Source organism: Chelonia mydas, chromosome 1 (assembly GCF_015237465.2).
Source record: "Chelonia mydas isolate rCheMyd1 chromosome 1, rCheMyd1.pri.v2, whole genome shotgun sequence".
Lineage (NCBI taxonomy): Eukaryota > Metazoa > Chordata > Testudines > Cheloniidae > Chelonia > Chelonia mydas.
The window spans coordinates 312815064-312832947 of NC_057849.1; the positions used below are offsets into that span (position 1 = coordinate 312815064).

Here is a 17884-nt window from a genome sequence, read left to right on the forward strand (position 1 = left end):
CTGAGAAAGAATCTCGGAATTAGAGCTGATTGGGAAACAATTTTTTTCCCTGTGAAGGTTTTGTTTACAATGAAATATTTTCAGATTTATCAACATTCTTAGACATTTTTATTTGTTTTTTAATTAGAAAACTCAAAAACCCCAACCTGAAAAATTTTAGGTTTTTGGTAACAAAAATCAGGTTTTCCTGATGAAATCCCAAAAAGTTTTGACAAACAGACATTTCATTATCATTTTGTCAAAAAAGCTAATTTCCTTTGAAAAAAATGTTGACCAAATTTTTTTGATTAACTCTACTCAGAATGGCATCTTCTTACACTTCTTATGGAAAATGCAAATATAAAGAGAGATGCTGATCTGAAGGAAGCTGTTACATTCCTCCCCGCCAGGGAAGACAATGATGTTGACTAACAAAATGTGTCCAAAACCACTCCTGCCTATGTTTCCTTATCAAGAGGGCACGGGGTCCAAGATAGGCGTGATTGCAGCCAAAGCTTCTACCTTCCCTCCTTCTCTGCTCCCACCCCCGAACCTAAAACCTCAGTGAGTAAGGCAAACTGAAATTCAACCAGATATGAAGGTGTTTTTAACCTCTTCAGGTATTGATTTATCATAATTAAAGTGACTAATCTAGTACAAATCAGATGGCAAAGAATAAAAACCATCAGAACCAGAAAAAAATAACTTTATTTCCTAGCAGAGCCAGTACAGAGTGACTGAATTTCCTCCGAGATCTGTGTTGGTAACTTGGAGGAATTCTCATGGATGAACTCAGTTGGTATTTGCTCAGACAGCATGTTGGTGGAAGAATCTGTAACTCAAAATGAGGCATGTTTTAATTTTGTGCCAAAAAATTTGTTTAGCTGCAGTTGCATATCTTGGCTTCTGAAGGTCATATTATTTAGCATATATTGTCATACAAGCACATGATCTAAGGTCATGGAGGTGATACTTTATGCTCTACAGTGGCAGAATGAGTCAATTACTGTTTGACTTGAAGTTGCTGGGATGGCTCATAGTATCACAAGCCATTGCTTTCATTGGTAATAATGACTTAAGCCACACACATTATGTTATCTCTTGATCATATGGTGTCAATCCTCTATGTCCAGCAGTACTTAAAAGATTCTATATCAAATCAATTTTAGGAACATAGCCTAAAATCGTGCTCTAGAAAATGAGACTATGTCTACACCACAAAGTTAAGTCGACTTAAGTTACGTTGATGTATAGCCAGTGCTGTAATTAAACTGCTGTTGCATGTCCACTCTATGCTCCTTGTTTCAGTGGAGTGCATCCACAGTAGTAGCTCTTGCATTGACACAGAGGGCAGTGAACCATGGGTAGTCATCCCACTGTGCAGCTCGCCACTGTGCTTTGGGAAGGACTTGCAATGCCTCATGGGGCAGGTACAGAGTCACATGATGCAGGTTTCTCAATCCCATCATTCCATGGGCATCCTACTAGGTTTCCAGCCACTTTTCAACTGCTCTGGTAACCTGTGAGCCAACCATCTCTGTCAGAAAGCATGGATCCTGCACTCTTCTTCAGTATTGTGCTGTGCCTTATGAACACAAGGCTACAAGAGGAGCTCAATGGGTGGGTGGAGGGATATTTGGCTGAGGGAGGCCTTTAAGGAGCATTTTAACACTGAGTCACAGTAATGTGTGTTGCTGTAGTGTACTGAGCTTGGCATTGTTTGTCTGCACCATGCTATGAACCTTGTAATGACTGCTGTGTGTGCCCGAAAAGTAACACATTTTAAATCACTTTTTAAAGTAGCACTTGGTAATATCACCAAACTGACATTGCTGAACAGTATCACAAGATGTCCACAGAAGTATGTGTATGTGTGGGGAGGAGCGTGTGTGTATGTGTGTTGGGGGAAGTGTGTGTTTTGGGGGGAGTATGTGTGTGTCTGAGTGAGTGAGTCCGCATGCTGTCTCTTTAAGCAGAGCACTCACCAGCCTGAACACGTTTTTGGAGAGCCGCCAGCAGCAACCACTCCTGAGCCAGAGGCTGGTGCACAGACAGGTTCCCCTCAGCCCTCCCACCCCAGCTCAGTGGAGACCGGGTACACTGGTGGGGGGAGGGGGACATCCTGACATCAGCCCCCTGCCCCAGCTCTGCAGAGCACAGCAGATCAGGAGGTTCCCAACCCCGGAGCAGTTTGACGCTCTTAAGTGTGATTGCACGTAGCTCAGCACTGCAGCCCGCCCTGCTTGCTGCTGCGGTTCGAGTGCTGGGGAGAGCAGGATTCTGCATTAATGTTTTGATTCTGTGATTCCATCTGTGTTCTCCTTAATGCAGATTTCATAGGGCCCTATGTATGTGCGGCTGTCATTGTGTTTAGTCTCTCATGGGATGGAGTGCCCTGGGTACTGCTGTGGGCCTGGAAGATACAGGGAATGGGGTGGGGAGTGTAGGGAAGTCCTTGTGATTCTCTCCCCCTGCCTTCCTCGAGTGATTTCTCCCCACAGACCCAGCCACAGACCAAGTTGATCCACGCCCTCCTGTGTACTATGTCTTTCGTCTATGTGGTTTTACTATGTCGGCATAGCAGGAGAGTTAAATCGGCAGCAGGAGCATTGCAGTGTGTACACCTCCACTGTTTTGTTGATGAAAGCTGCCTTTTGTCAACAAAACTGTGCAGTGCAGACAAGGCCTTACGCTCATGAATCTCTGCACATGTTAAAAATCAACTTGCCCCCAGGTATTTTCCTATATATTATAAAACAGTCATTTGACGTCCACTTGAATTTGCAGGTGAGTTGATAATTTCATCTCATGACCTACGGTTAGCACTACCTAATCACTGTGTCCACCATACTGTTATTTAACCTCACTGAGATGATTATTTTAAAAGTCACAAACTTGTTTCTCTGGAACCCCTTGTTAGAAACTATTAGTAAATGACATTACTGCTTTTTCAGGTCATAGTTTGTGTGAGAGCAATTGATTTAGCAATACATAGCAGCACCAAACTTTAAATAGATTACACAGTCCATGCTTCATAAATCACATCGGTCACACATTCTTAACTTTTCCTGTAAGCTTAACTGTTCTAATTTTTTCACTAACAACAATTGATGTTCCTCTAATCATTTTTTAAATTTACTTCATTTTTATAGATTTTCTGTAAAAAGTTTTAAAATGTAAATTTCATATTTCTAAGATCTTCTCTCCTAAAATGCACTCTGAATAAAATATGTCAGCAACACTTTCATATTGTGGAACAATACTATTTTGGGAACCATACGGCTTTAACAATACTATGTTTTCCAAATCTTTACTCTGGTATGAAAGAGTCTGTATTCTCCACATGCAGCTGTTGAAGAGAATGTACTGAAGGCAATAAGTTATATATTTATTCACACTTCATTCTGGCTGCTGATTGCTGTGTCAGCTTCCCCTATAATTCTTCACCAATAACCTTAACCCTTACCTGCATTAATGAGAAGTGACTCAGGCTATGTACACCCTACCACAGAGGCGGGCAAACTTTTTGGCCTAAGGGCCACATTGGGTTTCCAAAATTGTATGGAGGGTCGGTTAGGGGAGGCTGTGCCTCCCCAAACAACCAGGAGTGGCCTGACCCCCGACCCCTATCTAACCCCACCTGCTTCTTGCCCCCTGACAGCCTCCTCAGGACTCCTGCCCCATCCAATCCCCCCTGTCCCCTGATAGTCCCGCTGGGACTCCTGCCCCTGACTGCCCCCACCACTCCATTCAACCCCTTCTCTCCTTCCTGACTGCCCACATGGGACCCCTGCCCCATCCAACCACCCCTTCTCTTTGTCCCCGACCGCCCCTGGAACACCTGCTGCTGACTGCCCCGTGCCACCCCATCCAACCCCCCTATCCTTCCTGACTGTCCCTCAGGGACCCCTGCCCCCACCCCATTCAACCCCCCTGTTCCCCACCCTCTGACTGCCCCACCCCCATCCACACCCCCGCCCCCTGACCACCACCTTGAACTCCCCTGCCCTCTATCCAATGCCCCCTGCTCCCTGCCCCCTTCCCGCGCTGCCTGGAGCACTGGTGGCTGGCGGCGCTACAGCCGCACCACCCAGAGCACCAGGCCAGGCAGCCATGCAGCCCGACTGGAGCCAGCCACACCACCGAGCAGCACAGAGCACCGGGTCAGGCCGCGGCTCTGCAGCCCCGCTGCCCAGAGCATTGTGCCGGTGACGCAGCGAGCTGAGGCTGCGGGGGAAGGGGAACAGCGGGGGAGGGGCCAGGGACTAGCCTCCCCAGCCAGGAGCTCGGGGGCTGGGCAGGAGGGTCCTGCGGGCCGGATGTGGCCTGCGGGCCGTAGTTTTCCCACCTCTGCCCTACCACTTACTGCAGTATAACTTACATCGTTCAGGTGTGTGAATAAGCCACCCCCGAGTGATGTAAGTTACACCGACCTAAGCGCTAATCTGGACAGCGCTATGTCGGTGGGAGAGCTTCTCCCACTGACATAGCAACTGCTGCTCCAGGGGGCTGGAGTAATTAAGTCGACCGGTGAGCTCTCTCCCTTCAGCTTAGAGCCTCTGCACTAGCTGCGCGACAGGCAAGGCAGCCATAGCCTTTAGTCTCCATTAGAAGCCTGAACTAAGAAAACACTGTCAACTGTGCAAACTCATGGTGGTGAACTCTACTCACTAGAGACTGGTGGTGCTGAGGGGAGAATTCACACCTCATCAGGTATCTATTCATTTGCAAGCTGATCCCCATTATGAATTCCTAAAGATTGCTGAAGTCACAGAATTCTAAAAACAGTCTCAGTCCAGTGCTATAACCGACTTACATGTATTTCTTATGGGTGGAAGCCTGTGATAGTTACTCTCTGTATATAAGTCTCAACAGGCAGTGTGGCATAATGGTAAATTTGGAAATAAAATAGATCTCAACAGGTACTAACACTATATTTAATGCAGAATTACCACATTAACATGTTTATTAATGATCTAAAAAAAGAGATTAAACTCCCAATGCCAAATGTTAAGCATAAATACAACACATCCTTTAGCATTAATGTAGGTACATAACCATATTTATATTGTACAATAAATATACAGGAGAAATATTGCTTTCTTTAACCTACCTGAAATTTTCTTCTTACTTTTGTGTATCTGCATGTTTACATGCAGGATAAGAATGGTGGACACAGAGGGTTGTAGTGACAGTAATAGATTGGGTACAGGGCTGATCATATTCACATTTGTTTTAATAAGTCTGTGCTGCTCTATTTCATTCCTTGATGTTTCCTTAAAAATCAATTTGGTAAGCAAAAGAAATTTTCTATACATGAAAACAGAGTTTCACTGTGATGACATAAGTTTGATTTTCAAGATACCCTATGCATTCTGACAGGTTTCAGAGTAGCAGCCGTGTTAGTCTGTATCCTCAAAAAGAACAGGAGTATTTGTGGCACTTCAGAGACTAGCAAATTTATTTGAGCATAAGCTTTCGTGGGCTACAGCCCACTTCATCGGATGCATAGAACGGACCATATAGTAAGAAGATACACATACAGAGAACATGAAAAAGTGGTGTAAAAGACTAATTAATTAAGATGAGCTATTATCAGCAGAAGAAAAAAACTTTTTTAGTGATAATCAAGATGGACCATTTAGACAGTTGACAAGAAGGTGTGAGGATACTTAACATAGGGAAATAGATTCAATATGTGTAATGACCCAGCCACTCCCAGTCTCTATTCAAACCCATCTTAATGGTATCTCGTTTACATATTAATTCAAGCTCAGCAGTTTCTTGTTGGAGTCTGTTTTTGAAGCTTTTCTGTTGCAAAATTGCCACCTTTAAGTCTGTTACTGAGTGGACAGAGAGGTTGAAGTGTTCTCCTACCGGTTTTTGAATGGTATGATTCCTGATGTCAGATTTGTGTCCACTTACTCTTTTGCATAGAGACTGTCCAGTTTGGCCAATATACATGGCAGACGGGCATTGCTGGTGCATGATGGCATATATCACATTGGTAGATGTGCAGGTGAACGCTCCCCTGATGGCGTGGCTAATGTGATTAGGTCCTATGATGGTGTCATTTGAATAGATATGTGGACAGAGTTGGCATCAGTCTTTGTTGCAAGGATAGGTTCTGGGTTAGTGTTTTTGTTGTGTGGTGTGTGGTTGCTCGTGAGTATTTGCTTCAGGTTGGGGAGCTGTCTGTAAGTGAGGACTGGTCTGTCTCCCAAGACCTGTGAGAGTGATGGATCGTCTTTCAGGATAGGTTGTAGATCTTTGATGATGCGCTGGAGAGGTTTTAGTTGGGGGCTGAAGGTGATGGCTAGTGGCGTTCTGTTATTTTCTTTGTTGGGCCTGTCCTGTAGTAGGTAACTTCTGGGTACTCTTCTGGCTCTGTCAATCTATTTTTTTCACTTCATCAGGTGGGTATTGTAGCTGTAAGAATGCTTGATAGAAATCTTGTAGGTGTTTGTCTCTGTCTGAGGGATTGGAGCAAATGCGGCTGTATCTTAGAGCTTGGCTGTAGACAGTGGATTGTGTGGTGTGTCCTGAATGGAAGCTGGAGGCATGTAGGTGAGTATAGTGGTCAGTAGGTTTCCGGTATAGGGTGGTGTTTATGTGACCATCGCTTATTAGCCCAGTAGTGTTCAGGAAATGGACCGCTTGTGTTGGTTGGTCTAGACTGAGGTTGATGGTGGGATGGAAATTGTTGAAACCATGGTGGAATTCCTCAAGGGCCAAAGCCCATTGAAATCAATGGGACTCTAGACTTCAATGGGCTTTGGTTCAGGCTGTAGGGGTCCAGTCCTGGAACTAGCTGTCTGGATCCTTTAAAATGTTTCACATTCTTAACTCTTGCTGAAATCAATAGGATTTGACACCACTCAGCACCTTGCAGGACAAGTCTCTAGTGGGGAACTCTTTTTCCATACATGAGCAATAATATTTTTCACCATCAGGTTTAGGGGATGTTTTAAAGCCTTTATAGAAGTTCATCATGGGGATGAATATATAATACCCCAAAAGAAAAATCACAGGTGTCAGTGGAAGGTTAAATCCTGTAATCCTGACCTCTCTAATGATTTAATGACTTTGGCCACGAGTAAACCCCTGGGGACTCTCTCTTGTATGTAGCCAAAGCTTACATATCTCAATAAATATTTATAAAAAAATAAAAACAAAAATGAATAATGAGGGTGTGACAGGGTGCTGGGCAAGAATTGCTGACTCAGCCCTCTGTCAAGCCAGCTCCTATTAAGGGAGGTAAATTGGAATTGGCTAGAGAGAACCTGTGCCTAATTGGGGAATGGGAAACAGCTGCCTGCCCAGTTAGCCTTGGGCTATAGAAAGGGATGAGAGGAAGGAAGCTGTGGAGGAGGAGTGGAAGTTTGTTCTGCTTGGAACCAAAGCAGTGTATGGTCAAAAGGTGGTGGGAGTACAGCCTGTAAATAAATGGCACCAGTGGTTACTGAACCCCAGGGTCTCTGAGTGATTTTGTCAGCACAGCAGGGGCAAGAGCCGAGAGGGGACTGCAGTGCCTTGCTACACAGGGATACAGAAGCAATTAGCAGGGAAAATGTGGTGAGATTAATTTTGTTCACAATTGCTAGTGTAGGGAAGTAGGTCTAAAATTTAGACAATTTTTCACCTTGATTGCCTTTGTCACCCAGATTAATTGGTTTATATACCCTAATCCTGCAAGCAATATATACATAGAACACACATTAGGATCAGGTTTCTCAGGACCACTCTTTAGATTATGCATCGGAGCTCTTGTCATGCTAATATAACAACAAATCTGAAAGGGCTCTGAGCAAAAGTAAAATTGCTGTTAGCTTTGGCTTTAATCATTTTGACTATCTTTAGCTTCTGGAACACCTTGATTTAGACCTGGCTACTTAAAGAATGAGAGGCAACAGACATGGCTTTTCATCTGTTGTTAAATTTAAAGGGCTAACTGGTGCTAATAATTGTGAAATTGAATCCTGTGATATTATGCATTATTTGAGGGAATAATGTAGGACTGACAATTTATTGACATACATTTCATGGTAGAGCCATAACTCTAGAAATAACCTTAAAACAAAGCTGATTTATTTATTTTTTAAAGTATAGACTGGGGAAATCATTTGTGTAAATTTACAAAACTATATTTCTAAAAAGTGCATTATTTAAAAAATGATCAACTCAAGAAGCTATTTTAGAATAGACCAGTATATATTACTACCATAATTATTCTTTGTATTACCATAGTGTCTCTACCATCCACCTGGCACAATAGGTGGAAGACTTGATTGGTAGAGCGGGCTGATGGATAGCCTCAGAAGGAGAGGAGAGCACATCAGGGAGCTACAAGGGTGGCCCCTCCTTTCCCATAGGTTCTCTGTCTCCTCTCAGCCCACTGAGGGAAGAAAAAGATGTGTCCTGAAGAGGGTACAGTCTAAGTACAAAACAAGACACAAGAGTGGGATACACACAAAGAGATGCGGGATTATGAGGAAATGAGACGGTATTGGTCGGCATGATAGACCGTGGTCTCAGCACACCAGAGGCCTAACCATTGTCAAGTTTTCAGTAGGCATCATGGAGAGTCTTGGAGGATGGTAATGAGGTAGCTTTGCATATGTTTATCGGGACTCATCCCAAGCATGAGGGTCATAATGAGAGAAAACACAGGAACTTGTTTGAAAACTTAACCAGGTGTGAGGGAGAAATCCTTTCTGAGATACTAATAGACTGATTAAAATATAGGAAACATCTTACACACACACACACATATATATATGAAAAGAGATGGGTTAGAAAAAGAGCCATTTTTCTTTAGAGATTCAGGCCAGTTTTAATAAAAATAAACATGTGCGATGACTTTAATAGAGCTATGCCAATTTACACTAGTATTGGGTCATCTTTGGTATAACTTCATTGATTTCAGTCAAGCTATAGTAAGCAGGAATTTGGAGTTTTATTTTTACAAAAGCAGTGGGCATTTAAAGAACTGAAAACATTTTTATTTTACATGCAGCATTTTGGCCAAGGATCATGCCTCATTGTGACTGAGTGATAGCAACAGCACAGAAGAGGCAGCAGGCTTGGCTGGAAGCAGTTACCCACTTTCAATTTGGGGATTACGAGCACCTGGGTGGTAATTACTAGGTTATTGATGTAATTGGCAGTAATTGGGAGGATATAAGTGGGAGGAACAGGAAGTGGGGGTGAGGAGAGGGCTAGATGAAGAGTGCTTGGGCTGGTGAACTAGGGTTCAGTACACTGCTGGCTGGCCGGCCGGCCGGCCAGCCAGCCAGCCAGCCAGCCAGCCAGACGGAGTGCAATGGAAGAGATAACAAATAAAACTGCAGTCAGGCTAGATAATAAGGAAAGCGACAGTAGAAGACTGGATGTAAAAAAGGGAAAGAAAAGGGTAGATTCTCTGGAACTAGAAGAAGGACCAGCACGTAGGGGAAAGGGAAATGGGGAAAATTACATACTAGTAAAATCCCTAGATAAGGACATAGAGAGATCAACCCTCCTGCAAATTGGAGAATGGATCAAAAAGAGTGCTGGAGATCTAGTAAGAGCTAAGAAACTACTTGGAGACTTGTTAGAGGAATGTAAAAACCAAAAACAAGCAGGGAAACACCTTATGAAAGAAGGCTAGGTTTAAAAAAAAAAAAGCTGTCAGTTACCCAAATTCCTCACAGAAACAAGAGGGTAGCACATAGCATGCCACTTGAAATGTCAGGAGAGGAAATAAATCAAGGGATAAGTGAATACAAGATAACTGTTAAGAGGCTAATTAGCAGAAGAGGAGGTAGTAGCAAGCCCACGACAGCTGTGCAGGTCACATTTAAGGGAAGAATGCTACCAGACAGAGTATCTTTAGGGTATCATGTTTTGCACTAAGCTGTATATTCTTCATCCTGTGAGATGCTACCGATGCCAAAAATTTGGTCATATAGCAAATTCCAAGTGGAAAACGTGGTGTAGTGAAGGTGGAGGTGAATATTCATATGATGATTGTGAGGAAGGGACAGAACAAAAGTGTTGCAACTGTGGAAGAAAACACAGTTCAGCCTATGGTGACTGTACTGAGGCAAAGCGAGTTAAAGAAATACAGAAAACAAAGACGACTAATAACCTTTCATATACAAAAGCTGCTAGGAGATACCAAAAAGAGGGGACAAGAAAATATGGGGAAAGGGAATAGCCAGCAACAAACTAATGGAAAGGAAGTCATGAATAACATTGGGGTAAAAGGAGATGATATGCTATTTATAGAAACAGAGATATTGATTGGAATAAAACTGTACATCTCAAACAGGAAAGAAAACAAAGAAAATGAGAATTATAATCAAAGCTGCTGAAAAGTACTTATATGCTAACAACCTATCTGTGGAACAACTTCATACTTTCCTAAGTGAGAGAAATACTGAGGGTTAAAAGAATGGTGGTGACTATTTTTCAGCTGAAGTGCCCAGAACCTAACCGTGCATGGGCAGGAATTAAAGAAAAATATTATTGATATGAAAACAAAGCCTGATATAATATCCCTACAAGAGACTTGGCTCATAGAAAAACTAGAATATAAAATCCTGGGATATGGTATATGTAGACATGATAAATAGGAAAGGGTGGGCTTCATTAAAGAGAACCTGAACTACCTTGAAATAAAGGTTAAAAAGCTCAATATCAACTGTAATGCTATTGAGATTCCAATACAAAACCATTCTGCATCTCTAAGAATTTATATAATGTTTATAGCTAGGATCCTACCAAATTTATGATCCATTTAGGTAAAGTTCACAGTCATAGAATTTTAAAAATCATAAATGTCATGATTTCAGCTATTTAAATCTGAAATTTCACAGTGTTATAATTGTAGGGGTCCTGACCCAAAAAGGCGTGCGTGTGTGGTGGTGGGGGGGGGGTTGTCACAAGGTTATTGTAGGGGGAGGTTGCGGTACTGCTACCCTTACTTCTGAACTGCTGCTGGCAGAGCTGGGCAGTTGGAGAGCGATGGTTGCTGGCCAGGAGCCTAGCTCTGAAGGCAGAGCCACCGCCAGCAGCAGTGCAGAAGGAAGGATGGCCTGGTATGGTATTGACACACTTATTTCTGCACTGCTGCCTTCAGAGCTGGGCCCTCAGTCAGCAGCTGCCATGCTTCAGCTGCCCAGCTCTGAAGGCAGCAACGCAGCAGTAAGGGTGGCATGGGATGGCATTGCCACCCTTACTTCTGCGCCGCGGCTAGTGCAGCATTGCCTTCAGAAGTGGGTGCCTGGCCAACAGCTGCCACTCTCTGGCCACCTAGTTCTGAAGGCAACACAGAAGTAATGGTGGCAATACTGCAACTCTCCCACCCCCGCAACTCCCTTTTGGGTCAGGACCCCCAATTTGAGAAACAATGGTCTCCCCCGTGAAATTTGTACAGTATGGAGTAAAAGCACACAAAAGACCAGATTTCATGGGGGTAAAGCAAGCTTCACGGTCCGTGATGCATTTTTCATGACCGTGAATTTGGTAGGGCCCTATTTATAGCCCATACAGCAAATGAGAGACTTTGACTCTGAAAGAATCAATTGCAGATGTCACATGCCTATCTGTGGTGATCTGAATAGTCACAACCGATTGCAGAGAAATAAGAAAAAATATAAAAAAAAGTGTTTAGAGCAATTATTTGAAGACATTTTTAAAATAATTTTAAATAATGGAGCACCTACTAGGTTCATTACAACTGCCAGAAGCTTCTCATGCCTGGGTCTGTGAATAGCTTCTAGCACTATAGCAAGCCAATGCAGCTGGGAAATTTACAGAGAGGAGGGAATAGCAAGGATAATATCCCCACTTGGAAACTAAAACAAGCAACTTGGAAACTCTTTCAAAACAAAAGTGAGGAATACATGAATGATCAATGTATAAATGAAGATATTGAGAATTCTGTAGTAATGCAGTTAAGGGAATCATAAAGACAGCCAGCCTAGCTATTCCTAAGACAGGCTGGCTGTCTTTAAGTAAAAAGAAAAGGAGTACTTGTGGCACCTTAGAGACTAACCAATTTATTTGAGCATAAGCTTTCGTGAGCTACAGCTCACTTCATCGGATGCATAAAAGTGGAAAATGCAGTGAGGATGTTTTTATACACACAGACCATGAAAAAATGGATGTTTATCACTTCAAAAGGTTTTCTCCCCCCACCCCACTCTCCTGCTGTCTTTAATGTTAGTATCATGGTGGAACATAGACTGTCAAATAATTAGGAAAAGGAATAAGGCATACAAAAGAGCAAAAAATTCTTTAAATCGCGAGGACTGAATGAAATGTGAAAAAAGTAAGGACATTGTACAAAGGGCTATAAAAAGAGAAAGGCAGAGAACATACTGCGGAGGAGTAAATAAAGATTGTCACATTATGGGGTGAAATTCAGACCAGTGAGGGGTTGTCACCACTTGCCCTGCAACCCTACATTGATTTGCTGCTGTAGCTCCCAGCCTGGAATGCTCCCAGCCAGCCTACAAGCATGCAGGTCACGCCTGTGAGTGTCTGTGGCAGACAGCTCATTCAGCAGCTCTGACCGCAGAAGCCTTTCTATTGCTCCACTCTGGCTTCTACCTGCCGGGGTTATAACCAGCAAGATTACCCCAACACACTCCCAGTGTCGAACTTCCCCCAAACCATATGCCTGAAGAGTCCCACCCTCTCAGGGAAATAATAAGGTTAGTTTGTTCCTTTAAAGAGACAAAAGCACATCACAGCTTATCAACTTAACTAGCCGGGGGAGGGGGAAAACACACCCTTTTGTTTCAAATACAGCACTGAGTTGGTTTATAGTGTGTGTGTATGTATGTGTGTGTATATATATATATAGGATTAAGTGAGTTAAGTATAAGGAATGAAGATAAAGAATTACAAGTAAAACAAAACAATTTCTCTGGCTGAGACTTAACCTAACAATGTCTTTGTTCAATGTAAATTTCTTACCAATCTTCTTTCGAGTCATGGCTGACTTTCTCTGTCATGACCTTCTATAGAAGCACAATGGTCTGGTTTCCCTTGTCTTCCAAGCTGAAATATCTGTTAGGTGAATAGATCCCACCTGTATTCAGTGTCCAGAGACTTCAGTCCACTGTTGGTTGAAGGATGCATCTCTCTCAGCTTCAAGAGCTCTGTTCCTCTGTATCTGTTTTGATGGATGCCAAAAGATGGCTTCAGTCTTGTTTATATCTTCAAGTTCAGTGTTTCAAGAGCCCTTTCTGTGGGCTTCCCATCCCCCTGTATGTAAATGAGGCTGCCAATGTTTTGATTCTGCCATGCTTAATTTACATAGAAGACAGGTAGGAGGGAAAGTCACAGCTATCTATCTTGGAGAGGCTTGTTTCTCTCTTTATTTGGACACAGTGTAAATATCACTGATTAGCCATACTTTCTTATAGTGTTAATATGTACATTCTTTTATATTAATCACTGTGTTATACTTTCATAAAACACATCAGTCAACTTTTATAATACTATAATACTGTATACAATCAGTTGATTTTATTGCGCTTATCACTTGAGGTTCAGCCCCCACTCCCACTCTCATCTTTAGATCTTTGTAATGTATTTTTTGAAAAGTAAAACCCAGACCAAACTTCTCTCTCCTCCTGGGTGTAGATGCCATGCTGTCTCCTCCCCCACTCTTTAGATTGATAGCTTTTTTACCAAATATTTAAATTGACCTTGATAGTCTCTGCCTGATGATCAGTCTGGTCAGAGAAGCAAATACACATACCTTTTGTTTAGGGTGGACCAGTTATCCAACTTCCCTTGGTTTAAACATATTTTAAGTCATCATTCCAGCATATATCCATAACTCTTAATACACACCACATACATTCGTCACACAAGAATATTAATGATCAGTGAGATATTAGTTTTCCAACATATTACATAACCCCTTTTAGAAACAGATTATAACCATAGTGAGTTGGGGTACACTGCAATGGTAAGGCCAACTGAAACTCCATACCTGATACCAGTAAGCCCACTGGCACTGGGATGCTTTGAGGGTCACAGATAAGAAATACAGCAGATATATATAGATGTAAACAAACTAGGAAAATGAATGGAATAAAGAGTAAGAGCCAATAATATCAAGCCTTGCAGGGTATGGACTAATAAGCTCCAACAAAGAAGGGGGAATTCTGGCCCCCATGTTTCAAAAAGTCAGTGATGACACTGCTCAGAAGCTTTAAATTAGGGAGAGGAAAAAAATATTCATTAGAGATAATTATGGATGATGAAGTGTTTGGAGGAGGAGATAACTATGGATGATGAAGTGTTTGGATATTATTTTAACTAAAAATTTTAATATGAGAGAACTCCAAAGAGCGATAATAAGGAGCAGAAGCACCACCCCACGCAAGGACAAAATAAGCTTTGAAATACTTAAACACCTAACTGAAGGAAGTTTGAGGGTAAGACTAAAATTATATAATGTAGGGAGAAAAGGTGGAATACCTAAGGACTGGCAACATGTGATTATTGTCCCAATGAGCAAACCAGGTAAATTGTGCTCAAGACCTCAGGCTTAAAGATCAATTGCCCTCATAGCATGTTTAGGTGAAACCATGAAAAGAATGGAAACAGAGAGATTAGTAGCATGCCTAGAAAGAAACAGGTTCATAGATGGAATGCAAAGTGGGTTCAGAAGAGGTAGGAGTGTGTGTGATTGACCACACTGTAAGGATAGAGACAGAAGCATGAGAACCAAAGAATTCATTATATTAACCTTGCTGGACATAGAAAAAGCCCACAGTGTGTTATGTTATGTTATAGAGAGAGGGACTATGGTGGCCTCTATGGGTATTTTAGGAAGAATGCACAGACGGATAAAGGGACTTCTTAAGCAAAAGTTCCAATATGGAATTTTTTTTCCCCAATGTATAATCAACCTCAAATGGAACTCCACAGGGGAAGTGTAATTAGCCCAACCCTCTTTCACATCATGACAAATGACCTCCACTTAAGTGCAGGTGGGGCTTCAAATTCTCCGTGGACAGAACTAAGGGAATGATCTTCACAATAAGGAAAATCTCAAAAGATATAAAGTTGCATCTATATGATGTACAGATACATATAGTGAAAAATACAAATTGTTAGGTGTGATATTTGATAGCAAGCTCACTTAGAGGGAGCATATTGAAAATATTAAAGATAAGTGCAAAGGCAGAATTATCTTATTTAAGTATCTCTCTGAAACATCCTGGAGAGAAGATAAGAAAACTGGAAATGCTATACAACAGGCTAATTAGACCAATTGAATATGAATGTCAGTCCTTTGGGTCAGCAATGAACACAAATCTGAGAAAACTAGACAATATCCAAGCACAGGTGTTGCGTATCACATGTGGTGCCTACATTACATTAGTACTGTGTGTACTAGAGAGGGCAGCCACTGAAATGTCTATCACACTTAAAATGAAGTTTTCAGACTCAACCTTCTGGGCCAAAGTACCAGGTAATAGAGAAGATGAGAACACAAAGCTAATATATAATGATTGTTGGGAATTAAGTGGATGCTAAGTAGGAGAAACTCAAAATTCCCCATGTCAGTAAGGTACAGAAATGGATAAAGGATCTTAATGAAAAGAGAGGATTGAAAGAAACAAAAATGTATAGCTATGAGAAAATACTCTATCACTGGAAAGCCATCCCCCCAGTCCCCTCCCCCTGAGCTAGACATGGAATTACAGAATGAAATAAATAAAAGAAGAATGATAAATATACAAGCTATAGCAAATCAATATATTTGTCATAAGTGGGGACACTATTGCCAAATATATACATATGGCTCCAAAGTGGAAGCAATAGGAAGAGTGGGAACCTCTATCTGCATGCCTCACTCAGACTAAAGAAAGCCATAGCGATGGCTAATTTATATATGGCTTTACAGGTGAGTTTATAGGGATTTTGTTAGCACTAAACTGGGCTTTAGATGTGTGGCTAGCTGCTGTGGCTATTCTATGTTTCTTTATCAGGGCTCAATTAATTTAGAATGGTAAATTTGACAGCAGAAATTATATTTTTAATGAAATATTACCACACAGCCAAACTGGTGCAATTGGATATAACTATAGTAATAGCATGGATCCCAGCATATGCAGCGATAGAAAGCAACAATGTGGAGGCCGGATAGGCAAAATGTGCTGTTAGTCATGAACAAGGTGACCTAGGGATCCCCTTAAGAAAACTGGAATTTAAAAACCTAATAAAAAATGAGCTAAGAATGGCAAGAACTGTGGGCAAATGAAATGAGGGGTAAAAAATTCTGAGAAGTAGACTAGCAGTTGATATAATCCAAGGCCCTGTGAGGAAGAGTGAAGTGACTGTAGTTAGAATTCTAACAGGGCATTGTGGATTAAATTGTAATCTATTTCTAATTAACAAACATAAAGATGGATTATGAGTAATATCCGGGAAAAGACAGATAATATCCTTTGGGATTGTAAAGACTGTACCAGTGAAAGGAGGTGTTAATATAAAAAACTCCAGAGGCCTTAAAGTAACAATTTCCTTTGCAACATCTATTAAGAATACAAGGAAAATAGGGCCTAATTAAAAATAAAACAATAAAAAGCTCTTCTGCAATTCTTTAAGAATACTGGGAAAAGTGAGACACTAAGACATGCACTAGATATGAAGTACAGTGCATGGCAGCCATAGATTCAGGAATTGAGTCTTACTTACTTACATGAATTGAGTCTGCTATGCCACAAAAATCAAGCAGGAGAGAGAGAATGGGAGAGGAGCTTAGAGGGTGCGCTGTGCAGAGGACAGAAGCTGTGTGGAAAGCTCCTGCTACAATATGCCTCTGTCATATTCCGTTCGCTGGAGAACTGTGGAAAAAAGGTGAAAAAGGAAACTGCATGGGTGTATTTGTGACCATGGAAACAGGCTAAGCAGTGATGCATAGCAGGTAGCTGAAACCCTGTGACAGGAACGAAAGGGTTATCAAGTCATCTTTCTAACTTCAGCCACATTGATCAGTGCAGTAAATTGGTAGCTTACATTAGCAACAGGCATCTTTCAATATTTACCTTAACACCAGGACTCCCTTGAGAAATATATTGAAAACTAAGAGTAGGCAAGCCATTCAGCTTGGGGTATTTTGCTTCTGCAACACTTTTGAGTATACTGTGTAGCAGACACAAAATAACAATGCTGAATGGCTTCTTTCTTTTAGTTTTTCTTTTTAACATCTTTTTCAATGTAAAAGTTTCAGGAACATTCTCTATGCTTGTGGTATAATATACAGCATTAAACAATCCTTTCTGCTAAATGATGTCATAGGGAATTTTGTAGGAGCAGCACACATAGCAATATTAACTTGTTTTTGTGGAAAAGGAAAATGAAGACTAAAACACTCTGTTCACAGCATATACTTTAGATATTGAATTTAGACTTTTTTTCTGTTGACAAATTGTCTGAACAGCTCAGTTTCTATAAATTTGATGTTCAAACTTATTCAATTAATATTTTCTGCCAACATATTTCCACTTGCAGATTGTTTGAAAATTGGTTGCAGAAGACAACTTTGAGTACTTTAATATATTCATAATACAAAATTAGGCTTCTTTACACTGGACACCAGCATTACTTGGTATAATCCTGTTTGTGAATGGATGAGCATAAACAAGTTTCCAGTTTAAGTAATTGTAATTCTGATTCTGGAATTCGCTGTCTGGAGAGATTCTGCATTGTTTACTCTGTTTTAGGGAATGTTCCTACTAGTAAACTTGCTGAAAGTATTGGTTATTTCAGTGTAAAACTTCTAGGACTCCTGTTAGATCTTCAATGAGAGCCAAGTCTCATAAAGGTATGTACTCATCATGGAAACAAAAAATTCTTAAGTGATAATTCAAGCAGTTTGCAACCAATT

At 41.4% G+C, this 17884-nt stretch overlaps 1 long non-coding RNA gene across 1 annotated transcript; it reads right to left on the reverse strand.

Annotated features, from left to right (window-relative positions):
• Positions 1–736: 736 nt before the first annotated feature.
• LOC122462347 lies at positions 737–16778 on the reverse strand. The gene is made up of 3 exons (XR_006284838.1): positions 16697–16778; positions 12946–13144; positions 737–811 (listed from the first exon to the last, which is right to left on the reverse strand). It is a non-coding gene; the product is annotated as an uncharacterized LOC122462347 (long non-coding RNA).
• Between the last annotated feature and the right edge of the window lie 1106 nt (positions 16779–17884).